We start from the raw sequence: 11,481 nt of genomic DNA on the forward strand, positions 1-11,481 counted from the left end.
TTGAAGAAAATCAACTGACAGCCTTATGGGAGCTCTTTGTAGAAAAAAAAGCTCTTCCTTTTTTCTTGTTGCCTTTAAGATTCTCTCTTTGTCTTTAATTTTTGGCTTTTTAACTATGATCTGTCTGGATGTGGACCTCTTTGGATTCTTCTTGCTTCTCTGTGCTTCTAAGAACTTGTGTGACTTTTTCCTCCACCAGCTTAGGGAAGATTTCTGCTATTATTTCTTCAAATAGGTTCTCTATCTCTTGCTCACTTTCTTCACCTTCTAGAACTCCTATTATGGGAATATTGTTATGTTTCATGTCATCCCACAGCTCTCTTAAGCTGTCCTCCTAGTTTTTAATTGCTTTTTTCTCTCTGATTCTGATTGATTTTTTTACACTGTCTTCTAATTCACTGATCAAATCCTCAGATTCCCATAATCTTCTGCGTGTTCCATCCAATGTGTTCTTTATTAGTGCTATATCATCCTTCATTTCCAACTGATCATTTTTCATAGTTTCTATATCTTTTCTTATGCTGTTGAGCATCCTTGTAATCATTATTCTGAACTCTATAGCTGATAAATTTTTTATCTTTATTTTTATCTTTATTTCATTTAGCTCTTCTTCTAGAGAATTCTCTTGTTCTTTGAATTTGGACTTTTTTTTTTTTTTTTTTTGTCTCCCCATTTTGGCTGCTTGTTTGGATTTGTTTCTATGTATTATGTAGATCTGCTATGACTCCCAGTCCTTTTGTGAAGGACAATGTCAGATGCTGTTTGTGACTAGCCCTAAGTACCATGTTTGGAGCTATCAGCAACCCACGGCTTGTGGCTCCCTCTGCTGGAGCTGGGTGCCTTTGGAAAGGACCAAGATGCATACCAAGGTCTGCTTTCCTAGCCCCTGGTCCAGAAGCAGATCAGGCAAAGACTCAAAGTATCCAGAGATCCACCTCTGCCTGCAGGCTGATTGTTATTCTCAGTCTCTTAATGAGCCTCAGGGTCCGCAGGGTGGAGTGATTGCTTTCCCCCAAGCAAAAGCTGCCTGGAAGTTAAAAGCCTGCCGGAGAAAGATGTCTTCTGCAGTATGGGAGAATAACTCAGCACAGGAAACCAGGTGGCTGCCTTCTAAATTTTAGCCCTAGAGCCCCCAACTCCTCACACAGCTCTAGTCCACTCTGCCTTCCCTCTGCCAGAGTCCAAGGTGAGTGGCTGCACACAAAATTTTGTGCATTGGCCCTTTAAGAGGGTGCCTATATTTCCAGCCATCTCTCCCTGGCAGACAGCAATGCTGCTGCTTTTCACAACCGGATGTTATGTGGGCACCTTTCTCCTTTCTGGTGCTCTGAGCTAAGGAGCCCAGCTTGGGGTTTAGACCCCAGAGTTGTCAGTGGGAACCCCCACAACTGATATATCCCTCCAGAACTTCAATTGCCTTCTGTGGGAGCCCAGCCAGCCCTCTCATGCCTCCATACTTCCTACCAGGCTTTATGCAGTCTCCACTTTACATCCTTGCTTATAAGGACTCTCTCTAGCTAGTCTTCAGTTGATTATTCGGGATTTTTTTTCTATATTTTAGTTGTAATTCCCGTTTGGTCCTAGGAGAGGGTCAGTATAGCTTCCACTTAATCTGCTGCCATTTTGGACCCCTTAAAAAAAAAGGTGGGATGGTGTTGAGAATGTTCTCTCTGGTCATGTGGCTGAGCTCAGATTATAGGAGAAAACACTGAAGGGAGGAGACAGGTGAGGAAGCTGGATCAAATCAGGATGACCAAGTTCTCCCCACTGAGCTACTTCTCTGAAATAGAATTACCCATTACCTGACATCAGCAATCTTTTTGCCAAATGTCTTCATTTTTGAATGCAAATTTCAAGATGCTTTTAGCTAGGAATACTTATCTAATTCTCTGTTACTCAGTGTGCATGGCCTGCTCATTTTCTCTCCTTTCTCCTCTTTGTTGACTGTGCAGCTACTGGCTGACTCATCACCTGTCAGCATAGCCTTAGTGGGGAGCACACCTAACGGACAAAGAGTCTCAGTGTTGTAGGAACAGAGAAGTAATTACTAATTACTGAAATGTCTCAAGGACATTTAAAGGAGGCAGGCATATGCCCACTTTCCGGAGGCTCCAGGTAATTAGCAAACAGGTTTGAGACACCTTGCAATGGCCTGAGGAGAGAGATGGCTGAGAATGAGGCTTTCAACCACCTTAGAAGATTCACTTATGGCTTTTTGCATGGTGAGCTTCTCACTCTGAAGCACGAAGGATGGCTTTGGGGTCAGATGGAGGGGCATCCCTCAACAGTGCCATCCTGAGAAGGGTGTCGCAGAAAGAGCTCCATGCATTCCTGAATGGCAGGTGGTTAAAAGAAAGCAAATGGAAGTAAATTGAACCCTTCACTTGGTCAGACCCTGTATAGTTATGGTGTAAACTGTGTATGGTGTGTGGTGGTGCAGGGGGAGAAGTCAGCAGCCCAAAGGGGCCCTTGGAAAGCTCTTGCCTCAGGAGGAAGCTCAGGTCAGGGAACCCAGGCACAGAACTTTAAACCCTGGTAACTGGCAGCCACATTCTAGAGATGCCCTTATTTAGCTCACTTTGCTGGAGAAGCTCAATAGAGCGTCCACATATCTCGAGGCTGTGGTCTGAGGAAAGCCCACAATGACAGGCTCTTTAGATGTTGCAGACTTTGGATCAGATCTCAAACCAAAAGCCTCTGGCTATTTCCCTGGAGAGACTCACAGGGTAACAAACAAATGGAGGCCCAGGGTGGTCCAGTTCAGGCTAGGCCACCACTCTGACCCCACTTGGGCATCTCAATGTTTCATCCCCATGTGTGTGTGGAGGAAAAAAGGTTCCCGTGGAAAGGGCCTGTCCTGAGCAGGAACAGGCTGAGAAGGGTTCCGAAGCTGGTAGGCTGGTCATGCTTGCGTTCCAGGTGGAGTCTGGCAGAATGGATCTGTAGTGTGGGGCAGATCCCTCTGCATGAGGTTTATCCTGATCCTTGGAGGTGAATTTCATCCCCCTGGCGGAGGTCTGGGCAGACACAGGTCCAGGCCTGATCTGAGAGCAGAAGATTGAAAAGAAGCAGTGATAATGAACTGACATGGCTCTGATGCCTCTGGTCCGGCTGCCAGTCATTGTCATTGCAGAGCTCTACTCAGATATCAGGAGGAGATGGTCTACGGGGACAGCCACCTGCACCAGTGAGGGGCAGGCACTACAGGTCACCAACAGGCAGTGCAGGTTCTGCAACCACATTCAAAGCCTCACTTCGGGCTTTTGCATGGTGAGCCTCTCACTCTGACGCATGAAGGATGGCATTGGGGTCAGGACCAAGGGGTGTCACTCAACATCTTGAGAAGGGTGTCACAGAGGAGCCCCGGTGGTTCCCGAATGTCAGGGGGTAAAGGACAGGAAAGACATGAAAGAAGTAAACTAAGCCCCTCACTTGGTCAGACTCTATGTAGGGACAGTTATGGTGTAACCGTGTGTGGTGTGTGGTGCAGAGGAACAGTCAGCAGCCCAGAGGGGCCTTTGGAGCTCTTGTCCCAGGAGAAAGCTCAGGTAGGGGAACCCAGGCAGGTAACTCACTTCCTCATGAAAGAGCTCAACAGAACTCAGAACCTGGGTAACCAGACAGCCACAGTCTATATAAGCTCCTACCCAGCTCACTTAGCTAGAGGTGCTCCAGGGAGCAGCATGTTTACTTGTTGCATCGCCAGGTCTCAAGGCCTTGGCCTCAGGAAAGTTGCAGACTTTGAGTCAGATCTCACCCCAGGCATGTCTGTCCTTTTTCCTGGAGGAACTTAAAGGTAACAGGAAGATCTGGGATAGTCCAGTCCAGGCCACCACTGTGATCCCACCTGGACATCTCTAGGCTCCTCCCCGTGTGTGTGAAAAGCAGGAGGGCTTCACATAGGGAGAGCCTGCCCTGAAAAGAGTGTAGGTTGAGGAGGTGTCAGAAGCCAGGTTGGATGGTCATGTTCACACTACAGGTCAAGGCTGGCTGGGTGGACGTGAAGTACAGAGCGCTATCCTCTGCTTGAGGTTTCTCTTGAGCCCTAGAGGGGAATCTTATGTCCCCCAGATTCTGATGCCTCCAGATGGGATAATGTCCATTCTCATCACAGAGCTCCGCTCAGGAGGTCTTTCAGGAGGTGGTCAATGGGGACAACCACTCCATCTCCCCTGGTGAAATGCAGGTGCACCATCCAACCAACAAGGGTCAGTGAAAGCTTGGGCTGACTGGCTACTGAGGGGTCTCCAGAAACAGGGCCCAGACATGGCTGGGATGGCCCAGAGGCTGCCCTGGATGCTTCCCAGGTCCCACCCATGTGCACTTCTTCATATGCAGCCCTGAACTGGAGCACTGTGCCCACTCCCTTGGATTTGATTTGAGAACCTGGAGCACCCCCTCCTCCAAGGCAAAGGCCAACCACGAGAAGGCAGTGGGGTGCATGAGAGCATATAGGCAGGGGGCAGGGCTGGACACGTAGAAAGGAAACTCGGAGTCTGTCATTGGGCCAGGAACAAAGTCTGCTTCAGACCACCCATCTGGAGGAAGATGTCCTATGGTGAGTCCTGGGCTCTGACTGTGTTCTGTCTCTGGGGGTGGGTGGGGGGGTACATGGAAAGGCAGGCACATGGGTGATCTTTCCTCCTCTTCCAGCGCCAGCATTAGCCCAGCTTCAGTGCCTGCACATCCTCAGGAGCCAGATACAAGTGCAGAAGCCAGTGCAGAAGTAAAGGCGGCTCCCAAACTGGAGGAATGTCAACTCCAGCAGCCTCTCCAGAGCTGCAGCCAGCACCAGCATCCATTTGATCAGCAGGCCTGCAGCAGGAGATGGCATGTGAGCAACATTCCACAGCACCTGACTGGGGGATTCATCACCTGCACCTTTGCCCAAGAGCTGGAAAGTCACCCATCCCTCTGCAGGTAGAACCATCGCCGGTGCCTGCAATGGATCTGGCACATTACCCACCACCCCTGAAAAAGAGCTGGTTTCAGGAAATTCCTCAGTGCCAGCTATGGAGCCTCTTGAATGGCTCCCCGACCCAGAACTCGCTTTACCCTCCCCTTTTGAGCATTTGTTTCAGGGTTATTTAATATTTTTGTTTTAACTATTGTATATTTTAACTTATTTCAAGTTGTAAATTACATGTCATAAAATTTTTTTGTTTTAAACTGTGCAAATCATGAGCATTATGTACTCTCACGAGGCTGTGCAAACATCACCACCATCTATTTGCAGAATATTTATCTCCCCAAATGGAAACCCTTTACCAAAAGACTCACTCCCCATCCCTCCCTTTCTCAGCTCCTGGCAACCTCTAACCTGCTTTCTGTCTGTGTTCCTTTGCCTAATCTGGAGGTTTCCTCTAAACGGAATCCTACCACAGTTGCCATTCTGTGGCTGCTCACATATTTCAAGAAGGGACAGATTAGTTTGTTCTCTGTTTTTATTTGCACTAGGATTTTTGTTATTTGAAAGGGAAATTCCAGATGAATTAAAGATTCGATCTAAAAAAAAAAAGTCCTTTTAGTTAGAATGTGTGTAATCTCAGGGTAGAGTAGAGGCCCCAGAGCCAGGAACCAGTCGGGAAACATCTGTTTCTTCCTGTGCCCAAAACAAAAGCAAGAAAAATGCAGAAAGCTGGAAAGAAAAACCATACACTGAGAAGCGTTCCTTACAACCCAAGGCCAGAGAAAGGTTTAACACCCCTGTCATGCAGGAAACTCTCCAAAGGCAGTGTGTTGAAAATGGACAGAGAGCAAACACATGCATTTCCAGTGAGAGGCAGTGCACACTCCAGTACATGTCCGAGACACCTGACCTCCCAGTGGCACCACACACCCTGTAGACACTGCGGGGAGAGCGCTGGCACGCTCAGACCGGCAGGCTTCTCCTCAGGAGGCAAGCAGCCCTGGGACAAAGGTTGAGAACAGAGGCCCCAGCAGAGCCCCTAGAGAGAAGTGGGAAAGGTCCAGCTCTGAAAGAACAGCGTGCAGGACCCTTCAGACTCCCACGGGTGCTCACCTTCTCCTGGCAATGCTCATCCAGGAAGTGACCCCACAGAAATACTTGTACAATTTTTAAAAGATGTATTTTCAAGACCACCCATCAGAGCACTGGTGAAATAGCCGGGTACGGGAAACACTCATGTCCATGTAGAGAGGTCCGGGGTTTTACCCGCCCTGGTTCACACGGAGGAGTGGAGCACAGCAGCTGTTAAAGGAGGTGCAGGTGTCTCTATGGGCCGCAGATAAAGACCTCAGTGATGCTCTTAGGTGAGACATGTGGACCAACTGTCTGCATCCAGAAGCCCACCTGTTAGACAACATGTGATTTCAACAGGCGGACATGCATATGTGTAAATGCATGTGACAGCAACATAAAGAGACAGAATGAGAAGCAGAGAGCCTGAGATAGGCCCACCAAACCTCTCATGATGGTCACCTCTGAAGGCAACACTTGCAAATCAATTCTCCTTTAGGTGGTGGTTAAATTTTTTATAAAGTGCATTGCTTTTATAATTCTAAAAACATTAAAATCATGCTAATGTTATCCATTTATTACTCATTTATGGAGTTAAGGCAATTACTCAGTTTTAAATTTTTATCCTCCCCCGAGGATATTTTTCCCCGCATTGATTTTTTAGAGAGTGTGAAAGAGAAGGTGGGGCGGGGGGGCACAGAGAGAGAGAAACATCATCGATTGGTTGCCTCTGTACCTGCCTAGACCGGGCCAGGGAGCCAACCCACAACCCAATACGCAGGCTGATGCTCTAAACAGCCAGGGCCAGTTTTAATTTTTAAAGGTGATTATCACAAGGAAAATAAGGATTTATTATAGTAAAATAGTGACTTCTAAAAAATAAAGTTATAGTGGGGTTGTTTGGAGCTGACACAGAATGAACAGGAAAAAAAGAACTTCCACTAGAGCAGCAGTCGCCAACTGGTGGTCCGTGGACCACTGGCGGTCCGTGAGGTCTGAAAGATTGGTGACTGCTGCACTAGAGGGATGGGTGGAAAACCAGGAATACACAGCATCCAGAGGAGATCAGAATGGAATTGTCAGATGCTTCCAACAGAAACTGGATGGCTTCTACAAGGAGCCAATCTTCTGAGATAGACAAGAGTTTTGGATCCTTCCATGATGGTGCTTCCCCCCCCCCCCCCGCCCCATCCTTCCCCCCCCCCACCCCCGAAAAAAGCCCAGGATGCTGCTTCTAAAAAGTAAGAAGCTGTGGGAAGTTGTGTTGGTGATCAGAACACGCATCAGTGCTATGGTTGCACCTCAGGTTCCAGCCCTGAAATCCTGTAAGGGGTTAATGTAGGGACAAGAAAAAGGCCTTTCTTTATCTTTTCTGTGACCTTCCACAATTTATGAAAAACACCTGGTAATTAAACCCCAAGATTTTTGGCTCCTCTGATTCAGACAGCTCTTCTGTTCAAACTTTGGGACAAGATAAGCTACTCCCAAGGTTGCATTCCTGCATCTTCCTCCTCCTTGCTGTTTTCACAATCAGGGATAATTCACATCAAGGACTCTCTAGTTAGTAGAAAGTTCCCTTCTCTCTCCCCTTCAAACAAACCTCTTTTGAACGCTTCATAACTTTTATTCTAAGCTTGTTTTACAGGCTTGGGAAAAATACCGATAAGACATCTCCTTAGGATATCTGCCAGACTATCTCCTGAAAAGCAAACAAACTAACTTTTCAAGACACACCCCTCCCACCCCCATATCTGCTCAACTTCAACACAATCACTCCCTCCCTTCCTTGTCATCTAACAACAGCAACCAATTGCTCTTTAAAAGTGAAAGCCACTCTTTCTTCCCCTGTCCTGTATTGATGAGCAATACTTGGCCCTTTTCTCCCTCAGAAAGTAAAATAAATTTCCTCCCCGCATCTATCTCTTCTCTCAGTTATGAATTATTTCACAGCCCGAGTCACTGGCCAAACCCTAACAGTTAATTCAGGCCTTCGTGGTGCTGTCACTGACTTTGATCTTCTAGAAGATAATGAGAGAAAAAAATTTCAGGAATGTCTCCATGAAAACAAGAATCTTGTTCATGTTGCCCATGACCTTATTCAGAAACTCTCTCCTCGTGCTAGTAATGTTCGATCCACGTATTTCAAGGACTGTTTATATGAACTATTTGATGACTTGGAGTCAAAGACAGAAGACTCTGGAAAACAGCCACTTCAGTCAGTTCTCTACCTGATGGAAAATGGAGCCCTGGAATCGACTACAGGTTTCGACAATTTCCTGGCACTGTGGCACTGTACACAGCATAGTGGGGGAAACAACCTGAATCCCTTGACCTTACTGATGAACAATAGGTTCTAGAGTGGGCTCAACAGAAGCAGAAGTTGAGCGTGTTACACATCCATGGGGTCTACACCAACCCTAATGCACTGTCCTTCATCCAGCTGGGTACCGGAATGTGCTCAGGAACACTGAAGTTACGAGAGAGGTTCAGAAACTCTATGAAAACAAGTCATTTCTTTCCCTGGATTGTGGCCAGACTATGGATGACACCATTTCCCAAGCCCTTTTCTGGAGGCTGTCAAGCATAATTCTTAGAATGTTTCATGCTTGTTTGGACAGGAGATGTAGATGAGTTCAAGAAGCTTTGAGAAAACATGCTGGACAAAGGGATCAAGGTCATCTGCTATGGAAATAAATATGCGATCTTCCAGAACATTTCAAGCGACTGACCTGTGAGCTCTCCACAAGGGGTAAGTTGGGGGTGGTGAAAGAGTTAGCTAAATGGTTCATCTGCAGTACACAGTGAAAGGAGAGACCACAGTACAGAACGCTACAGAAGTTACCACATAAGACCAAGCAATAAGGCCCTACCATGGACACTGTTTAACAGTAAACTTAAAAGAACCCATCACAGCTCCTAGGAAAAACCAAAAGCCAGAAGTTGAAAGTTGGGGGTAGCCAACCTACAGGGGATGTGTGTGTGTGTGTGTGTGTGTGTGTGTGTGTGTGTGTGTGCATTCCAATTTAATCCTTCATGCTGGCTGGTTCTTGGTCTTATGAGGTCTGTTCCAGTTCGAGAATACCCAAGTGACAACGCAGCTCCCCACCCTACCCCTAGGCTGGACATGCCTGTGTCCACGCACAGATCAGTGTGATATCCACTGAGTAGGTTGCTGCTCTGCAATGAGGGACTTTGGATGTAGACACTGTGGAACCACCATGGCCCTCGTTGCAGTTCTGTACTCCATTCTTGGTTTTCCACTTAAGCTTAATGGCTTTTTAAAAACAAGACTTGAAGCTCTAGTTTTCTAGACCTTTTACAGTGTGCAGTATTTTACATTCCTGAGCTGTGTTAAAGCTTGTTCATTTAATAAAAAAGAATAAACAACAGTCCTTCCCCTCAGGAGGCTCCCCCTAAAAGGTTGTGTCCAGTGTTCCAGTCCTTCCCCTTAGTGAGCACATGTGTGCACATCTGTTCCCGTGCACACACATGTGTGCATGTGCAGGTGCTTGAGCATGTTCAAATATGTGCCTGTGTAAAATGTACAGCTTGATTTGACCCTTCTAGTGTTTTCTTTCCTGAAATTGCAGATGCAGTTAAGCACCAGGGATACTTGTCTATAATCTGGAATCACTCACTGGATGAATTAAAACAACACCTCAGTTATGTTTCATCTATATAGCCACCTTATTCTGGGTACTGAAATGGGCATGAGAGTGTGGTGGGAGAAAACATGGTCACAAGTAGTACTGTGGCCAGCACATCTCCAGGGAAGTGCTAGGAATCCAGAGCTAAGAGCTGGTGATCTGGTGTCAGCCAACATGGCCTCACTGGTGTCTGGAGGAAGGGGTTAACCCCTTTTCCTAATAACTTTCTTCCTATGCCAATGGTTTGACAGAATATATTTTGGAGAGTGTTGATTATGAAATCTGTTTTGCTGATAACAGGATTCCAGGTAGGACCAATGGGGGAGATTTCCCAGGAGCAGTCAGAGTATACCATCAATGAGTTTGAAAAAGTTATGCTCTGCCAAGCAACAGAGTAAATGCTACCTATTTGGATTGAAAGTACTGTACAAATTCAAATTTTATTTTGATTCATGATGAAATAACTGTCATATTTTCAATTTTCCACAAGTAAGAGAAAACTGTACAAAAATCCTTTTGTATTATTTCCTTCCTGCTCCTCTCCTTTGTCATCTATCTTCCACTCAGAAGAATGGCCCAGCAGAGGCTCACATCCTAATATATAAAAAGGGGTTGAGTAAATGGTCAACAGAATAATATTGTAATATGTTCATTCACTAACCACCCCCACACTCCAGTGCCTTGTTCACACCTATAAAAGCTCCCTGAGTAATTCATGATCAGCAATCACGAAGGTACTGACAGTTGTTCTGTGTTCCCCTAGCTCCATCTGAGAACCGGTAGGCACCTTCTGAAATCTAAACATCTGCTATTTTAAGGCCCCCTTTATGTTATATAGAAACTAGAGGCCCAGTGCACAAAATTTGTCCACTGGGAGGGGGTCCCCTCAATCCAGCCTGCACCCTCTCCAATCCAGGACCTCTCGGGGGATGTCTGACTGCCAGTTTAGGTCCAATCCCACCTAAACCAGCAGTCGGACATCCCTCTCACAATCCAGGACCGCTGGCTCCTAACTGCTCCCCTGCCGGCCTGATCACCCCTAACTGCCCCCCCACCTGCCAGCCTGGTCACCCCTAACTGAGCCCCTGCTGGCCTGGTTGCCCCCAACTGCCCCCCTCTGCTGGCCTGGTTGCCCCTAACTGCTCCCCCGCTGGCCTGGTTGCCTCTAACTGCCCCCTCTGCAGGCCTAGTTGCCCCTTACTGCCCCCCCCCCCCCCGGTTGGCCTGGTTGCCGCAACTGTCCCCCCTGTCAGCCTGGTTGCCCCCAACTGCCCCTCTGCTGGCCTGTTGCCCCCAATTGCCCCCCCCCACCAACCTGGTCACCCCCAAATACTCCCCCTGCCGGTCTGATCACCCCACGCAGCCTGCTGTTCAGTCATTTGATCGTCCTTCACTAACCCCCCTGCTGGCCTGGTCACCTCACGCAGCCTGCTGTTCAGTCTTTTGGTGGTTCCTCACTATCTCCCCTGCTGGCCTGGTCACCCCATGCAGCCTTCTGTTCAGTCGTTTGGTCGTCCCTCACTAACCCCCCTGTGGCCTTGTTGCCCCACACAGCCTGATGTTTGGTTGTCCATCCAGTTGTTTCAGTCGTGGCAGCCCCTGGCTTTTTATATATTAGGATGTTGCTTTCTTTTTAAATCAAATTCAATATGAGAATCTGACAATATACAGTACACATGACATAAAAAGGGCCCTTAATGTGGTGGATTAGTGTAGACTGTGGGTCTTTTACCAGTTGATACCCTGATAGAAGACAACTTTTTGAAATGATAGTTGTCTGGTGTCCAGAGGAAGGGGTTAGCCCCTCTTCCTAATAACTCTCTTCCTATGCCTATGGTTTGACAGAATCTATTT

The 11,481-nt window shown here is 47.2% G+C and overlaps 1 pseudogene across 1 annotated transcript; it reads left to right on the forward strand.

Moving 5' to 3' along the window:
* Nucleotides 1–3,087: 3,087 nt before the first annotated feature.
* LOC308233562 (protein FAM118B-like) lies at nucleotides 3,088–10,025 on the forward strand (annotated as a pseudogene). The gene is made up of 5 exons: nucleotides 3,088–3,270; nucleotides 7,200–7,305; nucleotides 7,958–8,101; nucleotides 8,338–8,729; nucleotides 9,928–10,025. The product of its transcript is annotated as a protein FAM118B-like (transcript).
* Nucleotides 10,026–11,481: the final 1,456 nt, after the last annotated feature.

This window comes from Plecotus auritus, assembly GCF_963455305.1.
Source record: "Plecotus auritus genome assembly, chromosome: 9".
In the NCBI taxonomy this organism is placed as follows: Eukaryota; Metazoa; Chordata; class Mammalia; order Chiroptera; family Vespertilionidae; genus Plecotus; species Plecotus auritus.